The sequence below is a fragment of the Porites lutea genome, chromosome 3, assembly GCF_958299795.1.
Source record: "Porites lutea chromosome 3, jaPorLute2.1, whole genome shotgun sequence".
Classification (NCBI taxonomy): Eukaryota; Metazoa; Cnidaria; class Anthozoa; order Scleractinia; family Poritidae; genus Porites; species Porites lutea.
In genome coordinates, this window is record NC_133203.1 from 43,761,485 (window position 1) to 43,787,583 (window position 26,099).

The 26,099-nt window shown below is 40.0% G+C and overlaps 1 long non-coding RNA gene across 1 annotated transcript in view; it reads right to left on the bottom strand.

The window, feature by feature from the left end:
- The window catches only part of LOC140931199 (uncharacterized), a 23,318-nt gene extending 13,450 nt beyond the window's left edge, over positions 1–9,868 (bottom strand). The window contains exon 1 of the long non-coding RNA XR_012164935.1: positions 9,250–9,868. This is a non-coding gene — a long non-coding RNA (uncharacterized lncRNA). The remainder of the gene's footprint in view (positions 1–9,249) is intronic.
- Between the last annotated feature and the right edge of the window lie 16,231 nt (positions 9,869–26,099).

Here is a 26,099-nt window from a genome sequence, read left to right on the forward strand (position 1 = left end):
CACAAACAGATGATGGTACAAAGGCTTGCTGTAAGGTTCTAGTTAGACTGTGGTCTGTTACGATCATGTTACCATATCATGTCCCGACTATTTGAAAGCATCAGACATTGAAAACTAAGACTTTTTTATTGTTATTGACGACGTCGAACTGTAGAATCTGGGATTGTTACTTTACATTATTATATGATACAGATTACAATGACGCTAAATTCGATTATGAATCTTATTTGTAGATTTATTTGTATTCTTGGGTTGCACGTGACGTCACCAAAAATCAAACTAAGAAACTATCGATTCTTCTGAGTTTCTACTTTCACGAGGTATTACAGTACCTAAACACCTTTACATAAACAAATTTTTGGTTCGAAAGGGTTCTTCGTTTTGCGAGAGAGGACGCTTGAATTTCCAGGCTTTTGCGTGACGCGGCATTTAGCTGGCGGCCGGGAAAGCTCTTATGTGGGTTAAAAACATTACCGATTTTGGGAGATTTTGCAATCTAAACATTCCTTGTCTCAGAATAAATATTACTGTGATCTTTATGAGTTCCTCAAGCGAAGAATTCACGCATTAGTAGGAAAACTCGAAAACATATGTTTCTGTTGGTATCCGGCGGCCATATTGGTGTTCCTGAAAGGAACACCAACATGGCGTTTCCATACAAAGCTTTATAAATTTAGGTAAAACGTTTTTCCCAATATCTCGCATTTGAAATATTTCACAGAACTGATTCTTGGCAAGGGTTTTTGTATATTTATCTTTTTTCATTTCCCAGATTCTAGTCCTTCTGTATTGAATGGTTTGCATTTTTATTTTTCATTACGTGACAGTGCAAGCCGAGAATTGCATACTTTACTGTTAGAAGTTATGATACCTTTTTTTCAAGATAACCTTTTTTTATTGTTATTGACGTCGTTGACAGTTCAGAGATGTATGTAGCATCTGGGATTGTTAGTTTAGTGAAAAAGTCTTAACTCAGTTTCGTTACAAAACGAAAATTGTCGGCTCGAGTCTCCAAAGTTATGCAGTTTTAATTGCTATTAAGGACGGTGCCCACTAATGGGAAGTATTTTTTCCCAGATAATGACTATGTGAGACAAGTAGATCATATCAGGGGCTATTGAAATCCAAAAAGAAAACTGGGGGTAACCACGCATTTTTCAGAGATAACTGCGCCTCAATATGGAGAAAAACGCTGAATAGGCATTTTTTAGAAAAATGATAAAAAGTTATTTTTTCCCCAAATTTCAGCGTGTACACTTGAACTGGCACAAATGCAATGATAATTGTAACAAGGTTTCAAAATAAGTAACAAATTATAACATAACAACTGCTTTTTATACGTCTTAAATAACAATGATAAGCAATGGTAACAGGACTGAGTGGAGTCCAATTCGGTCTGTAATCATACGAGTGATTAACAAAAACGGACGAGCGCGTAGCGGGAGTCCGATTTGCTTAATCACGAGAATGATTACAGACCGAATTGGACGACACGAAGTTCTGTTACCAATTAATCATAACTTTAACAAAATTTGTGATATAATAGGCTATTTTTTAAATCAAAACAAAAGAAATTCGAAATTTTGTTTTGCTAGCAGTGAAAAAAAAAAGAAGTCATTTAAGCGCGCGCTTGATGCCGCGTACTGTCCAATTACTTAGGCATGACGCGTACTGACTGTCCAATTAAGGCTGGAATCAGGGCAGTTGATAACCAATCAGATTTGACAATTTTGTTATAGTTATGATTAAAGTAAAAATTAAAGATAACAATTCTTTTATCTCTTTTTCCACGATGAAAGCGTTTCCTTTGCGGTCCGCAACTAATTGTGAAGCTGTGATCTCAGCAATCCAAACAATCTTGTGATAGTTTTTTTTCTTGTTTGTTCAACAAATAAAAGCCTCGGACTCTCAATAAAAGGGGAATCTGTATGTACTCGAACTCTTTAAATCTATCTTCTGGTGAATAATTACATAAAATCTTACAAAATTAAAGAAATATTCGGGAAACTGTTTATAGCCGATTAGCCAATAAAACGCGAAGGACGCGAGTGAAAGGTAAGCTTGCAGTTTCTCGATTAAGCGGAGGACTTAGAGCTATTTTCCTTCTAATTTACTGATCCTTGCCTATTAAGGGATTTTTTAATACCCAAGCTCTAAGCGTAACATGTTGAAGCAATAACTTTTGATGTTTTAGAACTGACTTTTGTTTGACTATAAAATGTTCGGTCAGATCGATCATACGTAGAAATAGCAACATGCGCATACTTCTTCGGTTTTCAAACAACTGACAAGGTAAATAGAAATTATTTTTCATCTGTTAAAAAACGACGCATCTTTTCCTCAAGAAATAACTCGAACCTCCCAGACTTACAGGAGACAAAACCAGTCCACGTGTCCTGCGTGTTGCGCATTTCTTTCGCGTCGCGCGCGACTACCTTGGCATGCGCAGAAAATGAGCGCAGTAACAATAGTGGGCACCGTCCTTAAACACCCACAATACAATCACGTTCATTTCTAGATACAACTATTACTCAACAATGTTATATGATACTTATAACAATGACGCTAAATTAGATTATGCATCTTATTTGTAGATTTATTTGTATTTTATACATTAATGTTAAGAGTTATGATACCTCTTATTTTCACTTGAGAAGTTCTTTGAATAGTAGATGATTGTTAATAAAGCCAACATTTTTTTTTGCGTTTTACCAGTCCGCGTTTTACCAGTCCGTGTTTTACTAGTCCGCGTTTTACTAGTCCGCGTTTTACCAGACCGCGTTTTACTAGTCCGCGTTTTACCAGTCCGCGTTTTACTAGTCCGCGTTTTACCAGTCCGCGTTTTACTAGTCCGCGTTTTACTAGTCCGCGTTTTACTAGTCCAGTCCAGTCCAGTCCAGTCCTCAAAATACAGTATGCCGATTTTGTTAAGTAAACTTGTCGAAGCAAAAAATTCGGCCTGATTTTTTTTTCCAAGAATTTGTTTTCCAGGCCTAATGTACTGTGATCAAGAGCCATTGTGGCTCTTGAGGTGGCTCCGTAATTATAATACAGGCGCATTTAGCTGTGACGAAGTTTTCGTCATAACTTTTTCGTTTTTAACGCCATGGCTGAAAGCATGGGATCAAACTTTAACGCATCTCAGGTTACCAGGTTTAAAACTTGGTGACGACAGTTGCAACACACAACTACTGCAATTATTTGTTAAGGAAGTTCTCTGTCCTTCAGAGCTTCGCTCTAACTAATAGCTGGTCCTTAAAGGATTTTCCCTTGCGATATGATATTCCCTAAAGATTTCTCTCAGCCGTCGTTGGTTTTGTATAAGGTGGATTTTCCCATAGTATTTTCTTCAGTCTAAGTAAAGCTGCTATTTTGTAACAAATGGCGGTGGCCTTTACGTGCAGATTTGTTGCTTTGTTGAAGGGCTGTTTTCCTGTCGGCGAATTTTAACTCAGAGAGGTACTTTCTCGCAATAGGGACCGGGTAGCCTCTTTTTACCTGGCGATTTTCGAAATCTTTGATAGTTTCCTCAAAAGTGGTTTGAGCATGAGAACAAGCAACGGCCATCTTTGTTCACATGGCTGTTCCATGGGTCTGTAGGTAGTTGCCACCGCAAAATTGGAATGAGTTTTCGTTATTTTAGATAAAGTATGCCTCTTAGATACCTGGTAGGTGCCCCGGTGGTTGTGGGGGGTATTCCCGGGAATTTTTGGTGGGCGTGAGCCGCCCGGTTCGTAAAATCCTGACCCTATTTCACACTAAAAAATGTTATTTCCCACACCCGTTTCAGACCCGTCTCTTAAATCCATGCCCATTTTCAGACCTGCTATAAGTAGAATTTAGCCTGGAGCTCAAACGAGATTTCTTAAAATCCATTTCGAACTCGCTTATTACTCTTTCTTTCTGATTCATTTGGAGTTGAAACGACAAATACATCTACATCTACATTTATTAAGTTGGTAAAATCTGTTACAGACATCGCATCAACTATTAAAAGAAACGATCATAAAATGTATTCAATGCTCGGATAAAAAATTGAGAAATAAAATCGGATAATACATATACAAGAATAAGTGAATCATAATATAGGGCAAAAAGTATGAAAGTAAAAAACGTCTGGTAATTCGTAGCTAGGTAGGGGAGTAATTTGAAGACAGCCAAGGAGTTTGACTCAACTATCAATCCGCGGGTAGCTTTAGCATAGCCTTATGGTCCATACGTTCATACACTCCCATAAATTCCTCGAAAACCGTACCTAATTCCCAGTGGAGGATCCAGGGGAGGGGCCCGGCCCCCTGATTTTTACGCCAAAAAATTTTTTTTGGAGACAGACCCCTCCCCCCCTTATCTAGGGGTCTGGATGACCGGACTCCCCCTTATCTCAAGGACTGGATCTGGCACTGATTCCAGGCCAAAATGGGCAAAATCTATACCCATACACTGAAACGGCCCAAAAACCCTACCCTTTGAGGTGGCACATACCTATGTGGCTTATATAAGGGAGTACTCGCCCGGGGTGGGTGTATGGGCTTTCCCTCCATAAAATCTTCTTATGCATACAAATGGTGATTAGGCCTTTTTCGTGTGGTACAAGCTCTGAAGGTCATTATACTTCCTTTACCACTAAGTGCAGGAGTTATGTGTTGCCCGCCGTTAATTTTTAAACCAAGTTTAGGGAGGAGGGAGAAATTGCCCCAAAAAGTAGGGAGGAGGGAGATTTACCGTCCTGTACCTCCCCCCTCTTTAAGCAGGGTGGCAAAGGGGTTTTCCGTGACGCCTAATGGGTCACTAATTATCGGCGAGATGCGTGATCGGGCACAAATTAGCCCGTGAGGGGAGATTGCCTGATTTGGCATATGCCTTTTTAGCTGGGTGGTGTAGGGTGTTTGTAAAACGAAGACCGGATGGACCGGATGGCGGATACCGAAAAAGTAAAAAGAACAAAACGAGAAATGCGGATGGCAAAAAAATAAATAAATAAACAAACAAACAAAAAAAGGAAAGAAATCTTTCTTTCAAGTCGCTGTCGCATAGTTGGACCCTTCATGTACAGTACGCGTTGCCAATAGTTGGCACTAGTAGCTACTGGTTAGTCAAGGTTTTTTCTCAGTTCTTTGAAGGCCCTGCAATTCAATTCCTTTCACCAATGTCACAGAAACAAGGATACTCCGTTTCTCCTCCTTAAAAGCACGCATGCTATGGTGCACTTCTCCTTTGAGTACATAGCCAAGATATAGTGTACTCAACTTACAAAAGAGAAAATATTCTCAAATCGAAAATTATTTGTTTGAGCGCCAGTCGAGACAAACAACTGGAGTTTGACTAATGGTCGCGGGTCCAAAGTCGCGGGTGGGGAAAATGATTTGCGTGAAAATTAAGTTTGAGTTCGAGGTAACTGAATGAAACAACTGATAATATAAAGGCAAAAATAGTTTTTATGCACGATACTCTTCGGTAGCCAATTTCAGGTTACGAATGTTAGAGTCAATATAAATTAACATTGTCTAAAGAAAGACCTAAAAGAAACAGCTGGCCGAATTTTGTGTTCGCCGTAGGTGTTCTTTTTTTTTTCTTTTTATCTGGCCCAGTTACCCAGTAATCAGTATTCTTACTAACTTTCGCGAGTATTAAATTTCGCGTTTTTCGCGCGTAAAATTCGCGAAATTTAATACGCGCAAACAAAAGATTTTAAAATACCATTTTCGAAAACAAAACAATAAGAATTTTTAAAATGTTCTGAGTACGGTTGTTTTTTGAACTGTGCACACTTACTGAACATCTTAAGTTGCGTTTAAAAGCAGCAAACAGTTATACAGTATTAGTAATTTCAGATCCCGAGGGAAACAGTTAGTTTTGTTTTCCCGAGAACCCTGATGTTTCCCGAGACGAGGTCAAGGGAAACATCAGGACTCGAGGGAAAACAAAACTAACTGGTCTCCCGAGGGACCTGACATTAAGTGTTTTGTTATATTTCTAGACTTTCTCTTCAACAGTAACAAAAGAATAACCGGAGCGAACCAAAACAGTCCACTCGGTACTTATAACAACACATATTTCATTCTCAAAACCGCTGAATGAGTGATTTATGCATCAGTCAACTCCAGCTGCGCCCAGCCCCCCCCCCCCCCTCCGGGCTATTGCGGGGCATTTGCAAATTTTGCGCTGCCCGGGCACCGGGCATTTGCCGACCCCGGGGCTGTTCCGGAGCTTTTGACACGCACGCGGTCTCCTACCAGAATATAACTACATAGAGGATATTACTGGAAAAAAAAGCAGATTAGCTCATCTGTCAAGGACAGATTTTATGCATGCATTTCTTCATGGCTTATCGAGACAGAACTGCATAGCGAAACTCGGGAGCTATCGACGTGAATCAACGTTTTTTGGTTAGTGAATCAAAATTTCTGTTGATATTATTTGAAGAACATCCTTTCATATTTATAACCTATTCATAACAATAACTTTACAGCGCTCTATTAATTTTAATGCCAATAATTGCTGCGGAGCGACCGAAGGGAGCGAGCAGCAACATAATCAGGATTTAAGGAAATATATAAGGGGCGACGAATTCTCAAATTCATCACTTTTTACCACAATGCATTGCATTTAACCACACTTTTTACCACAATGCATTGCATTTAACCAGAGTGCATTGCACCACGAACAACTCAAATAAAAACACGAGGAAGTTCGGTGGGTGAGAGAGTGCATCGTTCGCTGCTCAGACTTAGAGTTTTCTTTGTGGCAAATTTTCTACAGCACGGTTAGAGGTCTTACCAAATTTTAAGACACGCAGGAGTCTTTCAGATGAGTACGATGGTTAACTTGGGGATTGGATTTCAATTCAAGAGCCTTTTTTGACTCAAGAGCCTTTCTTGCTCGTCTACTCCGCAACACGGGGGATATACAAATTCCAGCTTGCTAGAAGGTGATGTGAAAGTGAGAAAATGTCATGCAATGCTATTCTTAAGAAACTGTATGAGCCGAAAATGGATGTGATTTTGACCATTCGCTTCAAAATAACAGCGGAAATCGAGATAACAAAACATATGTTTTGTGTCCTACTTTGCAGACGAGGACGTGTATCAGCGTTTTGAAAAGCATATTTATGTTCTTTCATTCATTTATTGCCATGGAATATGCGTTTACATTGTTTTTTCACTGTTAATAGCTCGGTTAATGCGGCTGGCGATCATCTTGCCGGCGGAAGTTTCATGGAAAAGGAATAAAATGAAAGACTTTTCCTCATGACTACATAATCAGTCTCTGTGGTGTAGTGGTTAAGTGTACACGCGTCGAGTCGAAGTTGCCGGTGCGAATCCTACTGAGTTAATTATTCCTTCTTTCTTTTTTTCCCCGTTTTTTGTGTTGTTGTTTTCTATAAATATATAGCTAAATAACTGTTACTTAATAAAGTTCAACAAACAGCAAGAAAAGTATTGTGTTTCCAGAGAAAATATCGTGCACCGTATATTAAATATATGGATAAACGATCTGAATTTCTATTATTTCCTACAATTTACTGTGCAAAAACCAGAGTTGTAACCACTTGATCATTTTCTAAACAACGTTCCCACGAGTTCTTTCGATAGACTGATAGTAATTATTCTAGTACTTTCCAACATGTAAATAGGACATTCAATGTCATTTTTGGGCGCGATCCATTCAACCAAAATTTCCGGAAATTTCGGTCCAAAACTCAATGGATCGGTTCGGTCCAACCGGAAAAGTTTCGAAAAAACAGGTCCACCTTTTGAGGTGGTCCTCTTTTCCCGGTCGGACCGGTCTGAATGTTGGTTGAATGGATCGCGCCCTTTGATTCTTCTAAGTCTCACTACCTAACTAATGCCAGTATCAACAGAATTTGCCGCAGCATTACTATCTTTTAGATACCCTAGTTCTATATCAATACTAAAACCATAAACTGATGCATGTCATCGCTGCGTGAAGTCTTAATTCGAATCCTAGCGCTATTAGAAAGGAAGAAGTTACTTAAATCATAAAATCGCACAAGTCATTAAAATGTTTAAAACGGCACTATTCGACTGTGCAATCTATGAAAAATATTGCAGTGTTGACGGAGAACGGGGCATTTGCCCTCTTTTTTTGTCCCCACCCCGGGGGATTTGAAAGCTCAATAGTCCCCACCTCCGGGAATTTGCCGTCCAAGGCAAAAAAGATGCTAATGCCCGGGGGGGGGGATCAATTAAGCGGAAAATCCAAAGCCGACACAGTTCCTGCCGCGCAAACAACATTTAACAGTCTGCGGTTTGGAGAGTCAGGATCAGTTCGGACGCGTTCGGACAGAAATAACCGCATTCTTGACATATTTCAGGTGTTCACGGTTTGTCCGGTCGCACTATAAAGAAGTAAACCGGCAATCTTATGGGAGGTAAATTATTTGGGTGAATTCTAAACTGACTTTAGCTTTCGAATGTGCTTTTTTTTTGCTTTCTTGTAACATGTTTAACACTTGGTGCCTCGTGCCATTTCTGAGATTTCTCCGAAATGACTTAAACCTATCCTATCCAAAGCGCTCTTCAGTCAGTACTAATAGTAATAAACCCAATAAAATATCACAATGACTTAATTGTAATGAAAAAAAAAACCTGTCGAGAACCTTTCTCTAAAAATTCATATAAACAGGCCTTTAGGTAAGGAAGAGTAGTTTCTTTGGTCTGGTGCAAAATCTGCAATTCACATTCAACAAATCATTGAACGGAACGAACGACATCCCGTTTTAACCCTTTAAGCCCTAAGAGTGATCAGCATGAAATTTCTCCTTGTAATATCAATGCTTTGTAAAACAGAGTGGTCATGAGAATTACGGACATGATCACACAAGATGAATTTGCATGATATTTTATCAACTTCTCTCCACTACTTCTGTAAGAAATGAATAGGGGCAACAAATGAGAATTCAAATTTTGATCTTAGGGTTTAAAGGGTTAAAGACACAGTCATTACATAGATCAGTATCTTGCCTTGTTCATATTTCGTTTGTTCTTTGATCTTGGCTTCATAGCTCAAGGCCAAAGTTTTAGACTCACTTTGTTCATGGTCTTAAATGCATGCAAGACATTCTGAATTGAGGATATCAAGGAAGAGCTCTTTAAGCTTTTCATAACCTTGAGTGACCCAATGAAATATTCTTCCCCGAAGAAAAACGTTAGACTGCGTTTTTGCACTTCATGAAATGGCGAAATGGTTATCTCAGTGCTGACCATTATCTTTCTGTTTACAGCTTACCTGTTGGCTTTTTCACACTGGGGTTGAAACTCCCTCCGTTAGAGCGGCAGCTTTCAAGACAGCTCCGCCTTATTCGAAGTATTGACGAGCAGGTTCCGCCACACCCTGCAGGGATTATTTTGTGACGGGTGCGTGTTTCAATACCAGAAACCCCACAAGGAGTTGAACAGGAGCTCCACTCAGACCAAGAACTTAGCTGACAGTTCACTGATCGACCATAGCACCGCCGTGTTTCATTCATGCTAGGGCATTCTGCTCCTCCACAACTCGGCCCAGATATTTGCCTTCTCGTCCGTCGTTGTGATCCTTGTTGTCCACATTCTTCAGCACTACATGAGCTCCAAGAAGACCACAAACTGACTACACAATTACGACGACTGCAGGCTCGACGGCGACGACGCCATGCGTCAGTTTCAAGGAAACAATAAAAAAACAGCAAAATGAGAACTATGTTAACAAACTTCGGCTTCATGCTGAACTTTCTGGATTGCGTGGAACACATCTGCGGCTACTGCAGCTACGACCTCACGTTCAAGCTGTCAGTGTGTGAGAAAGAGCTGTAGAAAACGAGGATAACACCGCATAATGCACGCCTCTTCTTATTCCACGGAAGTTAACAACAAATCATTCCGGCTCGTAGTTCCACATGACGTCACCACAATATGAACAATGAAAATATCAACTTTTTGAGAATTTACTTTCATGGAGGGTTGTCTAGTACACCCGCACCGTAACGGTCCGTATAAGCCATGTGTCGATCCGTACGGATCGAACGGATCGACAACAGGGGTATACGGTCTGTAAAGAGTGTTTTACGGTCCGTAAATCGCATCTAATTAGTGGGACTTGGGATATTTTCATGGCAAGAGTGATCATGTACGGTTTGTCGATCCGTACGGATCGAACGGATCGACAAAAGGGGTATACGGTCTGTAAAGAGTGTTTTACGGTCCGTAAATCGCATATAATTAGTGGGACTTAGAATATTTTCATGGCAAGAGTGGTTATATACGGTTTATCGATCCGTACGGATCGAATGGATCGACAAAAGGGGTATACGGTCTGTAAAGAGTGTTTTACGGTCCGTAAATCGCATATAATTAGTGGGACTTAGAATATTTTCATGGCAAGAGTGGTTATATACGGTTTATCGATCCGTACGGATCGAATGGATCGACAAAAGGGGTATACGGTCTGTAAAGAGTGTTTTACGGTCCGTAAATCGTATCTAATTAGTGGGACTTAGAATATTTTCATGGCAAGAGTGGTTATATACGGTTTGTCGATCTGTACGGATCGAACAGATCGACAAAAGTGGTATACGGTCTGTAAAGTGTGTTTTACGGTCCGTAAATCGCATTTCATGTGGGACTTAGAATATTTTTATGGCAAGAGTGGGTTTTTACCGTTTTTCGATCTGTAAGGACGGTACGGACCGACGAAAGGGCTATACGGTTTGTGAAGAGCTCTCTTTGGTCCGTAAAGTGCGCGAGGTTCACGTTGGCGATCATTGTGTCCCTATAACTTAGGAGATAAATTATAAGAGAGATATTCAGTACTATGATGCAGTAAACTCGAGGTAGTGTAATTGCAAATATTACGATAATTTTACTGTTATGTATACTCTGTGTCCAAAGTGCAATATTTTACAGTCTCTTGGCTAAAATTCTATCGTAACTAACTGCATTACAGTGTTCACTTTCTTTACTTTTTGCCCTTTTTCAGCACGCGTCTTTTCTTGAGTACCTTTTACGGTGTCTAAGTTGGCGACCCGAAACGAATATTTCAAACCATATCATAGGTTATAACTTATGTGTATTGGTGAAATGTTACTCTTGATTTGAACTGTATTTTATTCCTTTTCAAACATTATAGCACAAGGCAAATTTGGGAAATATGAATTAAACCAAGGATAAAATTGATCCACAACACAAAATTGAACTGGAACATTTACGTGTACTAGATTGTGGGTTAAGTAGCATTTTTAGCAGCGGGTACATCATAGGAAAGGTTAATTGTAAAAAAAGTATGTTGTCACTTGTGTTTTTCGGGTAGGTCAATATTTGGAATTATTTACAACTTTGAGATTTCAGTGATCGTAAACAAGAAAGGAAATTATGATGGCAAGGACCCGTAGGAGATGAGAATTTTTTCTTTTGATCCGCCGATTTCACGTTGAAAATGACGTTTTGCTAGCCAGATTGTGCGCAGGAAAATGATGCGTAACAATGATAAGAGAGGATGTAAGAAAAAATAAAATGTGAATAATAAATGCCCCGATGATATATTAACAATGAGATGTGAAAAAATTATAAAGAAACAGAAAGGTGTGACAAAATTAAATGCTTAAAGCTAGTAAACAGTCGATGGTGTTTGGTTGGTACTATCACACATAGATTAACGCGTGGTCTCAAACATACATTTTCCCACTGTTGAATAATACTGAGAAACCATAACTCTACAGACAGTTTTACCGTGAAAAAGTTACATTTAAAGTGCGCTTGCTTTTGTTTTTGGCGTATAGAAAGAGGAAACTTAAATTGATATAGAGCATGTTTATCATGGTTATACAAAGTACTGCGTGCTTACTGCGAAAAATTTGACAGCTTATATAAAACAAGGCGATTGTTACATTTGAAGCGCGCGTGCCCTCGTTTGTGACATTAGAACGAGGAGCAGTTTATAATGAATATTACATTTGTTTTGTGCAGCAAACGTAGTAATAAAAGCAAGCGAAGAACATTTGCATTTAAAGTACGCTTGCTCTTGTTTCTGGCGTATAGAGAAGGAACATTAAATATAGATAGAGCATGCTTATCTTGATTATATAAAGAAATACTACGTTCGAATATCACATTTTTGGTGCTTACTTATCTTGCCTTTACATTCGGTGCATGCTTATATTAATTATAAACTTATTGACGATTGTTCTCACATTTGAAGCGCGCTTGTTTTGGTTTTTGACTTACAAGAACATCACATTTAGACACAAGCATAAAACTTAGAGGGTGTATACCGTTGTTTTTGGGTTGTTTTGATTTACAGAAGAAGGAAAATTACATTTGAAGTGTGTCTTTCTTGGTTTTTGCGCTCGTGTTGGTTTATGGTTTATAGAACGAGGAATTAATATTACACTTGGAGTGCGTCTTTCTTGGTTTTTGCGCTTGTGTTGGTTTATGGTTTATAGAACGAGGAATATTACATTTGGAGTGTGCCTTTCTTCGTTTTTGCGCTTGTGTTGGTTTATGGTTTATAGAACGAGGAATTAATATTACACTTGAAGTGCGCCTTTCTTGGTTTTTGCGCTTGTGTTGGTTTATGGTTTATAGAACGAGGAATTAATATTACACTTGAAGTGCGCCTTTCTTGGTTTTTGCGCTTGTGTTGGTTTATGGTTTATAGAACGAGGAATTAATATTACACTTGGAGTGCGCCTTTCTTGGTTTTTACGCTTGTGTTGGTTTATGGTTTATAGAACGAGGAATATTACACTTGGAGTGTGCCTTTCTTGGTTTTTTTGCTTGTGTTGGTTTATGGTTTATAGAACGAGGAATTAATATTACACTTGAAGTGCGCCTTTCTTGGTTTTTGCGCTTGTGTTGGTTTATGGTTTATAGAACGAGGAATTAATATTACACTTGGAGTGCGCCTTTCTTGGTTTTTGCGCTTGTGTTGGTTTATAGTTTATAGAACGAGGAATATTACACTTGGAGTGCGCCTCTCTTGCCGTGCGGATCGAACGGATCGAACGAACCGTATCGCATTGTGTCCTGATGTAATACTGAGATGCACGCTCCGTATGTCTACGGACTGTACGGATCGAACGAACCGTAACGCATTGTGCCCTCATGTAATAATGAGATGCACGCTCCGTATGTGCTCAGCATACGGACCGTGAGTAATAGTGACGGTGTGTGCAGAACGTACGGTCCGTTAACTGCTCTTAACGGTCCGTAACAGTGCGGCAGTATTGGACAGGTAGTTTCGAAAACGAAGCACTCGAAAACGAAGACTGAAGCACGAAGCACCCAAATCTCGAAAACGAAGCACCCAAAACTCGAAAACGAAGCACCCAAACTCGAAAACGAAGACCCCTAAATCTCGAAAAGGAAGCACCCAAAACTCGAAAACGAAGCACCCAAAACTCGAAAACGAAACACCCTAGATCGAAAACGAAGCACCCAAAAATTCGACACCGGTCTGTCCTTTATAAACACGAGACCAATGCTAATACAGCAGGAATCAAGCACGATAACGAATCGAATGCAGTTCAAATCTACTCAAGTTGTAAATGCATTTCCGCCGCTGCGTGGGAGGCCCGGTGGGAGGCTATGTTTTGGACGTGATCAGAAAACCGAGAACGCCCAAACTATTTCTAGAATGTTACTGTATTGCCAGTAAAAGCCAGTTAAATTCGCAGGCTTGAGTCGATGATAGAGAGCTTTAGATTTTAAGACGAGCACGAGATTTTCTTAATACTAAGTGGTGCTCGCGCGCGAACCAGCGTCATTTTGGCGGGAAAACGTGGTAGCCGTCGTCATTACGAGTCTTAACGATATCGAAGCGGCGAAAACAAGAGAACAAATGTTAGAAGTTTGATAATTTGCGATCGGGAGGGGGCGCAACCTCCTGCATATCCAATATGTTAGACTGCAAAACTATCGGTTTTTTTCTAAAAATCAGTAAAGAAGTCGGTAAAGCGTGGCGTAAGAGTAATACGGGCGAGCCTCACACTCCGTTTTCAGCCTCGTTTCAGACCTTTTGTGTTATTGCTCACGCGTACTTGAATACGCCAAAATCTGCTGACGGACAGTTTTGAAGTCTACATAAACATGTATGTGTACCGAAAAAATGCATATTAAGGTAAGATGTATCAACTATAGCGAGACCAATAATAAAATTAATACAGTATATCCTATCTAGAAAAATTCAGTTAAACAGTTGGCAGGCTCTTATAAAACCTTGGGATGGATTTTGTGGACCTTTGGAGGTGTGGACGCATCCGCTGCCTCCACCTGATTCAGGTGCTTTGTTTTCGAGTTTTGGGGTCTTCGTTTTCGAGATTTGGGGGTCTTCGTTTTCGATCTAGGGTGCTTCGTTTTCGAGATTTAGGGGTCTTCGTTTTCGATCGAGGGTGCTTCGTTTTCGAGTTTTGGCTGCTTTGTTTTCGAGATTTGGGTGCTTCGTGCTTCGGTCTTCGTTTTCGAGTGCTTCGTTTTCGAAACTACCGTATTGGACATGACTGACAGCTGTATGCGATATGTGAGTCTTCTGCAACTATTTACAGGGAATAATGGAGCAGCAAGACAGTAACTCCAAAGAAATAGGACCGAAAATCGAGATGAAAGAGTAGTTGAAACTGCCGTCTCACTAAGCAGGCCATTTCTAAATTACGGCTTTATTGGTCGCCGTAGGGCTTTTTAACGTCAAAACCTTGCTTTTCCCTAACGACAGTAGGCAAACCCACCATGAAGTTGTTCTGTCCCCGCCGATCGAAGTGACCGGATGGACACGCGTGAAAAACGCAGTGCGCATGCGTGCCTTCCCTGCTTCCGGCGCGAATTTGCATGTGCCTCCCCCAATCGAAATTATACGCGATACCAAAACAAACTAGATTCCGGCCGCGAAATTAAAAAAAGTAAGCTCCACACACAAAAGATAAGCTTAGAATTTCACGAACACAAAGTTTATTAATTGCTTTAGTTTCTCTCTTTTGCACCACATACTTTCCTCCTTGCACCAAAGGCGAAAATCATGTTTGAAAGTCCACGCTCGCTCTGGCAGCACTTCGCCGTAGCCATTGTTGCTGTTTTGGTCATCATGTCGCTGAGCTCGGTCAATGCGAACAACGAAAACGACCAATGCATGCTAAGTGGGAAAACAAGGACGGAAAAACCTTGTACTGGACGACTTTACCAGTTAGTTAAGTTAGTTTAAGTAATTTTTTGTTGTGCTTAATACTAGAACCGGCTGCAAACCATTAGACATTTCAAACATTCCTAAGTGTTTTTCAATTTAAATGGGGAAGATTTTGCAAATTTTAATTATTGAAAATAGAGACCTTGCGCATGCGCAGACGTTTTGCACGCGTGTAGACCGGATGGATCAAATCAAAGTCATTTTCGCAGAATTTCCCATTTGCGATAGAGAGAGATTCCGCACGCGTTTGTTCAACAATCGAGGACTGTATACCTTCGTACAAATCTGACTTTATTCTTCACAATTCAACATTATACGATCGATCTCAATGTAACTAAATTTGACAAAAATGCTGCGTATATTAACTAATTAAAATTCCGCCAAGTGCACAACCTTTCTTGTGGAAATGAGTTTTATTTGCATGAGAATGAAAAATGATTTCCATATAAAAGGTTGAGCAGCTAACCTCTTTTTGATACAGAGGCCCGGGGAAACTCGGAAATGGCCTATTGGGGTCTTAGTTCTTTAATTAATATGTAATATATCAGCAAGTCTACAGCAACAAACCAATGAGTGGTGCCGGATCTCCCAGTTGTAGACCGGATCAAAACAATGAAACTTGTAGAAAAATATGAAACGGCAACTGAACTGATGCTTACGGCAAGGCGATGACGAAGTAAACAAAAGAATAAGACAAAAATATATATATATATTTCAACAAATTGCCCAATATTTAAGAAGGTTTGTTTTCAAACCGAAATATCGGGCAATGTTTTTAAATAAATAACACGAGTGTTTCACTGGAAAATATACCACTCGTAAAATTCATAAAAGCTACATCCGGGACCAGAGTGGTTTATTTTCCATAATCTCACACGAGAGTTTATCGATGACGTAATGTCGGTGATTTCCCTCTATTATTTTATCAATGTCGTTTTGTCTATATAATAAAAAGAACATTACACGGCGGCTTGAAGATATGACTTTTATTTTCTCGTGGCAAAAACAATATTTTACTCACTCGCTGCGCTCGTTCGTAGTATTGTTTTGCCACTCGAAATTAAAATTCATATCGTCGCGCCACCGTGTAATATCCTCTATATATATACGTTTGTTTTATTATTTTGTTTATTACTTCATCGCCTTGCCGTAAGGATCAGTTTGCCGTTTCATATTTTTCTTAGTTCTTTGCTCACTACAACAACGATTCGTGGTCACTAATTTCAACTAATTTCCTTTTAGCGTGGGTTTACTTGACAACTATGGTACTAATCCTTATGCGCGGTTAAGCTAGTAATACCCGATACAACACTGATTAATTCTAATTATCTTATCCCACGATATTTCCGGTTACAATCTAAACATCTCCTTTAGCGGTAGCGGAATAATGGCTTACTTAACCAACTACTGAAAAATTAATGAAATGAGAAAATACAATTATAAGCATTCTAACGTTTCACTACACTCTCCCCGCTTTGACTCGTCTACGAGTCAAGCATTAAGTTAGTTTTTCAACGCGCATCTGCTCCTGCATCGCGTATAGGGTTGCGCCTAAGGTTTTTCCTACCCTCTTTTACACTTTCCCGCGGCGCTTCGCGTTGAATTTCGCTTTGCACTTCTATGAGGTAGAGTTTCTGAACGAGTCTGGACAAACTCTAGAGCTTTCCCTTGGCAATGACTCGAATGTTTGTCCCCTAACCACGTTATATTTTCCCTTGATAAGACTCACAATAACTGCTAGACCCTGCTAATCTCCATTCTCCACGCCTCTTACTCTCGTCGTACTCTCTGACTACATCGCCTATATGTACAGGCCTCGAGTCTTTACTTACCTTGGTCTTACGGAACTCGCGTAAGTCAGTTAAGTACTTACGTCTTCACCGATTCCAAAAATGCGCTAATCTAACGCTCAAATACCTGAATTTCCTAGTGTATCTACTCTCACCTTCTTCTTCGTCCTCCACGATTTCATTTGGCACTGTTTTAATTCCTCTTCCGAAAATCAAAATTAAAAATAAATGCGAAGGGGTAAGAACTTCTTTGCCTGCTTCATCATACTCGTAAGTTAAGGGGCGGAAGTTTAAAGTCCCCTCTCCTTCGAACAACACACTAATCAATTCGTCAAAAGTCAGTCTTGCGTTACCTAACAGCTTTCTCAAACAACGCTTACCACATCCAAACATTCTTTTGAAAAACCCTCCTCACCAAGGTGCTCTCTCTCAACCTCGTTTCCAGGGTTCTCTCCTACCCGCCCTCTCTCGCGCCGTAGGGCGGGTAGGAGAGAACCCTGGGAACGAGGTTGGCTCTCTCTAAGTTGAACTTCCATTCGAAGTTTAGACTTGCCCATTTCATTATGTTTGAATTTCTTTCATGCTCTGCTTTTGTGACTTCTGATAGCGAGTGTATGATTTTTTTCCTTTCCCGTTTCTCTTCTTAGAGACAGAGAAAACACCGTTATACTTTTCACCTTGTTTATTCTCACAATTTCCAAGTCTTGACATTATTTCTGAAAAAGCCTTAAACTTTGCTTGGAAATTCTGATGCTATCCTACTTACATCAGCGCAAAACACACAAAAATACATCAGAAGTAAGTCTTCTTTATTTATCTTATTGAAACAAAAGGTAAAGTACAGTCGAACCTCCCGTAAGCCACCACCCAAAATACAAAGACTTAGTGGTAGCTTACGGGAGTTGGTCGCTTACAAGAATGGAACCACAGGGGGTCTCTTCCGAGAGGAGGTCCAGGCACATCAACCTACTTTATGAAAGATATTGCATGCAATGTCTAAGTTACGCTATGTGTAGTTCCATGTTATCCCTAAAGTTCTTTGTATATTCTTAGTAGCATAGTGCACACAGCGAACCTAAAGATCAGAAAATGTGTCAAGTCGTCGCTTACAAGAGGTTAAAAACAATGAAAAATCATTAACCATCAGGCCTAATAATTGCTCTTCCGAACAGAAAACAGCAAACAGTCGTTAGGTGCCCCTGAACAAAGCAAAATACTGTTGAATTAGCTTTGTTTCAGTTTGTTGCAATACCTAGTTCGGTTGTTATTTGACTTTGTGGTAAGTTGACTCTGAGGCTGATAACAGTAGTGGAACATAGATTACGTAATAGATTGACCGTAACTTTACTAGAATTCTAGTAAAGTTACAGTCAATCTATTGCAGGGGCACCCAGCAACTGTTTTCTGTAAAATATCTGTTCGGAGAAGAAAAAATTGCTTAACATTTTCTATAGCTTTAGGAAGGGTAAAAATTTCTAGATGACCGTTCCATTAATTAACAGTTAATGAATGAGGCTGAGTATCTTATGAAGAATTATGGAGATCTCGGAGGGTGTTATCCGCCTCGGCCTACGGCCTCGACGGATAACACCCTCCTCGATCTCCATAATTCTTCATAAGATACTCAGCCTCATTCATTAACTGTTAAATATTCGTAGCACATCTAATAAATTTCCTACGATTTTCTAAAGTTTAATTTCGCATTTTAGTCCCCAAGTTAAGCTATTTTTCGTAGCAAAAAGGAAACCCTAAAATTTTTTGATTCGAAAATGCGACGAAAAGAAGAATCAGAAAAATTCTCATTTTCGTAAAACTTAAAACTGCATCTAAAATTTTCGGGAAAATAATACCGAAGCCCTTGAAATTTCGCCTAGGACGACCGAACAGATAACAATTTTATAGCGCCACTTAGAATGCATTTCTAGGGATCTAAAAGTACTCTGGATAGCCTAAAAAGTGTTTTCAATGCATTTAGGAGGAAACCGCCGTTCAGAATCGAAGGACTCTTCCAAATCCATAACTATTTTGAGTGATGGTTTGGAATTGAGTTAAGAAACTCGAACTGAATAGTACGATCTCTAAACGGAACTGATAGAAGAATGTTAAGAGTCTGATAAGAGACATAAGAGGCTACTTGGAGTATACGATGAAGAACTTTTCTATCGCCTCTATCTGAAGACCTCGAAATTTTGTTTAACTCCTGATGTTTCCTCTTCAGGGAACCTTATGGAATAAGTTTATTTATCTAGATGTCAAACCTCTTTAATACGGACACCAAGCGGAATTGGCGTTGGCGGCGATGTGTGGGAACTTATACACTCTAAATCAGAACGATCTATTTTAACCCTAAAAATAGGGCCGTTTCGGTGAGTAAAATACAGTCCTATTTTTGAGTCTAATTTGGCTCCCTTAAATCAGGGCCAATACAGTCCAATTAGCTAGGGCTGATTTGGTCCTAGGGCTGAGATGGGCCCTACCGTGGGCTAGAATAGCCTTTTGATAGAGCTTTTTTGGCCTAAATTGTGCTCAAATGGCTCCAGGAAGCGCTGAATCAGACTTTGGCCTGCAGGGCTGAATTGACCCAAGATTTTTGTCGCCTTTGCCCTAACCCACATGGTTGTGCCACTGCAGGTCATCCTGTATAATTATGTCATGACATTTGTGATGTTCTCTAGCTTTATGTTTCTGGATGTAGTAGCATGCTGGTTGGTCTACGGTAGAACGTGTAATGGTCATTATATTGCATTTGGTTAGGTTGAAGTTCATTTGCCAGGTATTGGACCAAGTTGAGTAAGTTTAAGTAATAGAGAGGTGTCCGCATTTTAGAGGTGTCCGTAAGGAGTGGTTAGTCGACTACTACTGAACAACACATACAACAAATACAAGTGCTACAACATTTGTAGAGACAATACGCTACCACAATCAACGCGGCAACACCACCAAAACAAATTCCTACAAGTTCTCCAACGTTGAACTTTCTTGGACTCTTTCCTTCTGTTTTACCTAAACGTTTGAAAAACATTTGTTTAGAAGTTTTAAAAATTGTAAACCATGGACGCCGCCCCAGACAAATTCAGCCGAGCTACTGTAAATTATCTTATTGATGCCTACTCTCAAATAAACGCCCCTTATCTATTAAAAATGAACGCCCTCTATACAATGTTAAGTTTTTGTTGGACACCCCTCTCTAGTAAACGCCCCCTATCTAATGGACGCACCGCATGACAATTACTCCAAAATACTATTAATTAGCAAGGAGGAGCAGAGTCATTCAATTTGCTCAGTTTCTTGCTTGATTAACAAGGGTTTGTAAATTTTATCCCGTACAATGTGAAGTTCAAAGTAAGAATAGAATAACGATGGTAACACAACGAATGAGCGAAGATTCTGACGTCGACATCGAGGTTGAGATTTAAAAAAAGCTATGTCGATCTCTAGATGGCCTAGACGTATCAACTGATGGAGTGGATATTCCGCTGCGGCTCGTGTGCCACTTCTTTGTTTTTATCACATTTTGACGTCATCGGTGATCCATAGGCGAATCTTTGCTGACGTCATTGTTTACATTTTTCCTCATTAGCATACGACTTAACTCATAGAAGCCGTTGCGGTATATATTAACTAAATGCAAAACTTGAAAGAGCTGATTAAGCTGAGCAATTTGTGCAATTTTCAGCTCTTTGCAAGCAATATTGAAAGAAATATCGGCCATCAAAAACTGACAAATCGCTGTATGGCAAAAAAGTTAATGAGCCATACATTCTCTGTAAAATTTCGAGTTTTCAGACGAGAATTTCTATGATACCATTCGGTGTATTGGGCTAAAATTTTCAGAGATAACTGAAACTGTTATGCCCTTTCAATATTCCGAGTTTTTATTTTATTAACGTCATGCATCAGATAGTGAAAAGCATATGTTAATGAGGCAAAAAGTGTAAACAAAGATTCGCCTATTACTGAACAGACGCAGGGCAACATGGAATATACTAGCCTGAATTTCATCCGATTGCTTCGAGTCGTTTTCTCCTATCAGGAACGTCTGAATCGACCGACCGTTAATACCGTCCCGTGATGTCATCACTACCAGAAAACCGGGTAGTGATTTTGATTGGTTGATTGTCTAAACATTCGCATAATTATGGATAATTATGAGAAATTTTAGCGGTATTGCGTTTGATATTCAGCGGAGCGCATGCCTGGCATGCTTGCGTGGAGTTCAAACATTTCGATAATCTTTATCTTCATCTTCGAAACTGAAATGGTAAATTGAACTGCGAATGAAGTATCATTGCGGAGAGTCGGTAGGTTTTTCATTTAGAGCCGCTTTGTGGTTTCGGCAGTGATTTTGGGATATTGTAATTCGACCTTCTAACTCTGATTTTCACCGTCAAGTGTAATTATTCTGTTAGCTTTTCTTTCTTGTTTCCTTGTTTTCTTTTTCCTTCGTTAAGGACCAAATAGCTTCTTTTCAATTAAAGCAAGTCGTTGTGCTTTTGAACAAAGTGTTCCGTGTGTGTATTCATTTCATTGCGTGATTGCGACCGAGTTTGATTATTGAATTACAACCGGTTCAGAGTACTGCATGCAGTTGATAGTTTGAACGTTTAACATGAATTACGATCGAAGAAGTAAAGCCGTTCTGTATCATGCAGAAATTTCCAAACGATATTTCTTGGTTTGCCACTTAAAATCGTGTTTAACATTTTACATGAATTAGAGTAAAGGAGTAGTGACGTCACTGGACGATATTAACGGCCGGTCGATTCAGACGTTACTGAGGGAGTAACAACGACTCGAAGTAATCGGATGAAAGTCAGGCTATTACTATATTAAGGCATTTACTCAAGTGTACGTAAGTAGGAGAACAAATAAGCTGATAAATAATCACTAAGCTATAAGACTTTGCCCTCGTTATTTAAACAAAGTCTAGCTTAAGCCGCGGTTTAACAAAATCTTTGGACCTCCAGATCTCTTCCTTAGTGGGTTCTTTTAAAAAGATAAATGCTTTTCTATTCTACTCTATAAGCTTTCATAAAACGTTCACAATAAGTGGTGTTTAGATAAAACCGGTGGGCAAATTGAAAATGGCTTAGAACGCAGTTTTGTTAAATTCTGGCTAAACTCCGTCTAAATAACTGGCCCATTCACTTCATTTGTGTATAGTGTCTTAAGTAGCAAGAGCTTTCTTGTTGGACACCGTCATGTTCAGATAGTCGGCAGCAGCAAGAGAGGAAATAAAATCTCAAATAATATCAGTGACAGAACATATAAGCAAGGCTAAGATTTGATTTGATTGATTAGAAGTAGGACTTCCATTCTTTCTTAAAAAAGCAGTTTAACAATATCGCTCCTTTTCCTGCCATCTCTTATTTTTCAATGATCAGGTAAGAATTTACAGGCCTCGAATGTTTGCATTTTGTTCTTTGATCGAAGGGAAAGCGATCTATCTCTTGGTCTCGGTCCAGCCGAGCTAAAAGCTTGCTTTGTGGGCTTTTTACTGGTAGCCCCGCCATTGATTTTTGCATGTGTAATTATCAAAAATGATAATATTTTGTTCTAATGATTTAACTGAGGGAGCCGATTTCTTATTAACCTGAGATCAGACGTTATTGTTTTTGGCTTCTTTGCTTCTTTGGCTCGACTGAGAGGGAAAAAAAAGGCCTGTATACATTCATTTAACAAGAAGACGCCCGAAGGCGTTTACGCGGGATGAGTTGGTGTAAGAAAGAATTACCAGTATGTTGAATGGCAATGGAAAGTTGAGTAGTGTATCAACAGCAAATGTGTGCAGGAGAGACGGAGATGTTCTAAATCAGTGGTCGGTTCCGGCAATTCTACTTTTTGCAAAAAACACGGATTAAGAAAATGAAAAACGCCTAAAATTCAAGATCTTTATTTGTATTCTATACTCAAAACTGAAAAAAGGAAACCCTTTTTTAACTTCCAGTCGCCATTATGGAAACTTGAGAAAAGTGCCCCCTTTTCTCACGAAAAGCCGGATATTTCCTAGGATTTGTCGTCGATATAAAGTGAAGCAACTTTCTTGAGTAATATTTATATCTCACGAATCGCAAAAAAGCTGGAAAAAGATATTTCTCGAGTTTTTTCAACTTTTTGCCTTTTTCTTCAAAGTAAAAAAAAGTCGACCTTTTTCCTCTTTCTTTGTTTGGTCTTTTTAGGCGGACAGTTGTGACATAAAGGCGGGAATCCCAATCTTCAGTCCTCTCAACTGAAAGCTGTCAAAAATGACAGGTAATTGTCAGCAGTGAATTGTGACGTTAATTTACAATTGTTCATATGTAGGCACACTTTGTGTTCCGGCAGTGTTTCAAGATGTCGGACGTTTACGTCAAGATTAAGATGGGCGAGAAATAAAAAAGGGGTAAAACTGAAGTCTTTAACTCTAAACAACGGTACTCTGGCCATGGTATTTAGACTCATCCTAAACCAGGAGGTCTACGTACATTTCATTCAAAGAAGGGGAGAAAATTCTTCCATGCTGGCTTTTAGCACGTCGAGGACTTTGAGAAGACGTACTCAGTCAACGGAGAACGAATGACTGCCAACTCAGTTAGCTCAGTAGTGCCCGCATTACAATCTACAGGGCTTGGGGTACCTCTTTCCTACCAAAGGACGGCCACACGAACAAATCTCAACCCCCCCCCCTGCCCAGAGTGCAGTGCCATGCAAAAACGACCGACCTTTACCACCACCAAGAAGGGTCTAGAGACGCGGCAGAAATCGCTAATATGGTGAACGTGTCGCCCTCTGGCGAAATTGGAGAAAAGTTCCAGGTGCACCTTGTCGCTGACCCAATAAACTTCGTCAGTCGATGAAGTATTTGAATCCAGAAGAATCACTTCAAAGCCAAATTGTTGTTTTAGTAGCCTCTGTACTTCATCGACCGACGAAGTTTCTTCGGTCAGCGACATGTACACCTGGAACTTTTCTCTGATTTCGCCAGACGGCACCATGTCCACCACTACAAGCGATTTCCTCCACGCCACTTGACCCTTCTTGGTGGTGGTGAAGGTTGGTCGTTTTAGTACGGCCAGCGCACTCTGCCCAGGCAGAGGGCTGAAATTTGTTCTTGTCGCCGTCCTCTGGTACGTCTTCTCAAAGTCCTCGACGTGCTAATACCCCGTATCTGATGGTGGAGTTATCTCCTCTTCTTCGAAGGAAATGTTCGTAGATCCCCTGGTTTAGATGGAGCATAAATTACCAGATGACCTTTGTTTAGAGTTGAAGACTTTTAGTTTTATCCCTTTTTTATTTCTAGTCCATCTAAATTTTGACGTAAAGATCCGACATCTTGAAACATTGCTGGAACACAAAGTGTGCAACTACATATAAACACTTGTAAATTAATGCCACGATTGCCCAAAATTTACCGCCATTTTTTGACAGCTGTCAGTCAAGCATTCCGCCAGATATACCAAACAAAGAAAGGGGCCGGGAAAAAGTCGACTTTTTTCGACTTTGAAGAAAGAGGCAAAAAGCTGAAAAAACTCGAGAAATTTCTTTTTCCAGCTTTTTTGCGATTAGTGAGATACAGATATTACTCAAGAATGTTGCTTCAATTTATATCGAAGACAAATCCTAAAATTAGCCGGCTTTTCATGAGAAAAAAGGCACCTTTCTCAGGTTTTCATAATGGCTGGTGAAAATTAAAAAAAGGGTATCCTTTTTTTAATTTTGAGTGTGAAATACAAAGAAACACCTTGATTTTTAGGCATATTTCATTTTCGTCATACATGTTTTTTGCAAAAAGTAGAATTGCCAGATCCGACCACTGATTGTTCTAGCCTGCGTAGCAAGCGTTTCCAATCGAGTTATTGCGCGAAAGTTAGAGCGGGAGCGAAAAAAAAAAGGTGGAAGGGGGAGGGGGAGGGGGAGGGGGAGGGGAGAAGAGGAAACGCTTGCCCGCAAACCCCACAATTCTGGAAAACGCCCCTTGATATTTCACGGTTGGGTTCATAGCTGGTCAAAATAGAAGTATAACGAACAGATTACTCCTGGATTACCAGATTTGTAAAATTACTTTGTTCTCTAATAGAACATGTTTCTGGCGATTGCAAAAACTGTGATAAAAAAGGTTTACGACAAAAGAAGGCTAAAACTCTGAGTGATTGCTGCGGAATTTCTTGTTTTTTATTGTGTGGCTTTATCTCGTCTGCCCCCCGGGCTCGTCTGAAACCTTGTCGAAACGTCAAAAATGATTTGTCCGGAACAATTCACTCCGCCGGCTATAAGTTTTGCAGAGCGGCTGCTCTTCAGCCCGTGTTGAAACGTTCCCTACAACACATGCCGCTAAATTTCCAATAAACAAAAATAATCTTTTCATTTCAAAAAGCTGACAAATCGCTTGTCCATGGAGGCTTTAGCTAGTGTGGAGTACCGATGTTCTGATTTACGTTGATGTTATCTCCAACAAACAGTCCATTTTTTCCAGTCATATCCGCACACCGTCATTCCCAATAAATTGGCCTTCCCTAGTCTCCACTGCTCGATCTCCCAATATAATTTACTGATCTCATGAACCTTCGCACAAACACTACTCAAATCAGTCCAAAGCAATTGTAATCTGCGACCACAAATCAGATAAGACCAGATCTGTGGAGCACGTAAACAAAGCTTACCTGGTTCGATTGATGTTTCCAGTGCTAAGTAATCAACACTACCAGCACCGCACCAATCAGAAGCTGCTTTCGTGGGCGAACTCAGTTTTTTAAAATCGTGGGGTTTGCGGGCAAGCGGTTCCTTCTTTCCCCTAGCCTGCGTAGCATGGCGCTTTTATCGAGCCGGGCGCAGGAGCGGCGTAGCCGCGAAAAAAATAAAAGTTGCTCAAGTTGCTCCCGCCCCAATATCCTCGCGGTTTCTCTGCCCTCGCCCGCCTTTATTACTTAGCACGCCCAACCAAAACCGCCACGCTACGCAGGCTATCTTCCCCTCCCCCTCCCCCGTCATTCCTTTTTTTTTTTGCTCTCGTCCCAACTTTTCTCAAAGAACTAGCGCAGAAACGCTTGCTACGCAGGCTAGAGATGTTCTGTTAATTAAGGACTAATACACTAGAGAAGAAGAGTTACACACAAGGGTTCCTTTGCTATGCAAAACGAAAGTTACATCAATATAAAACCATAT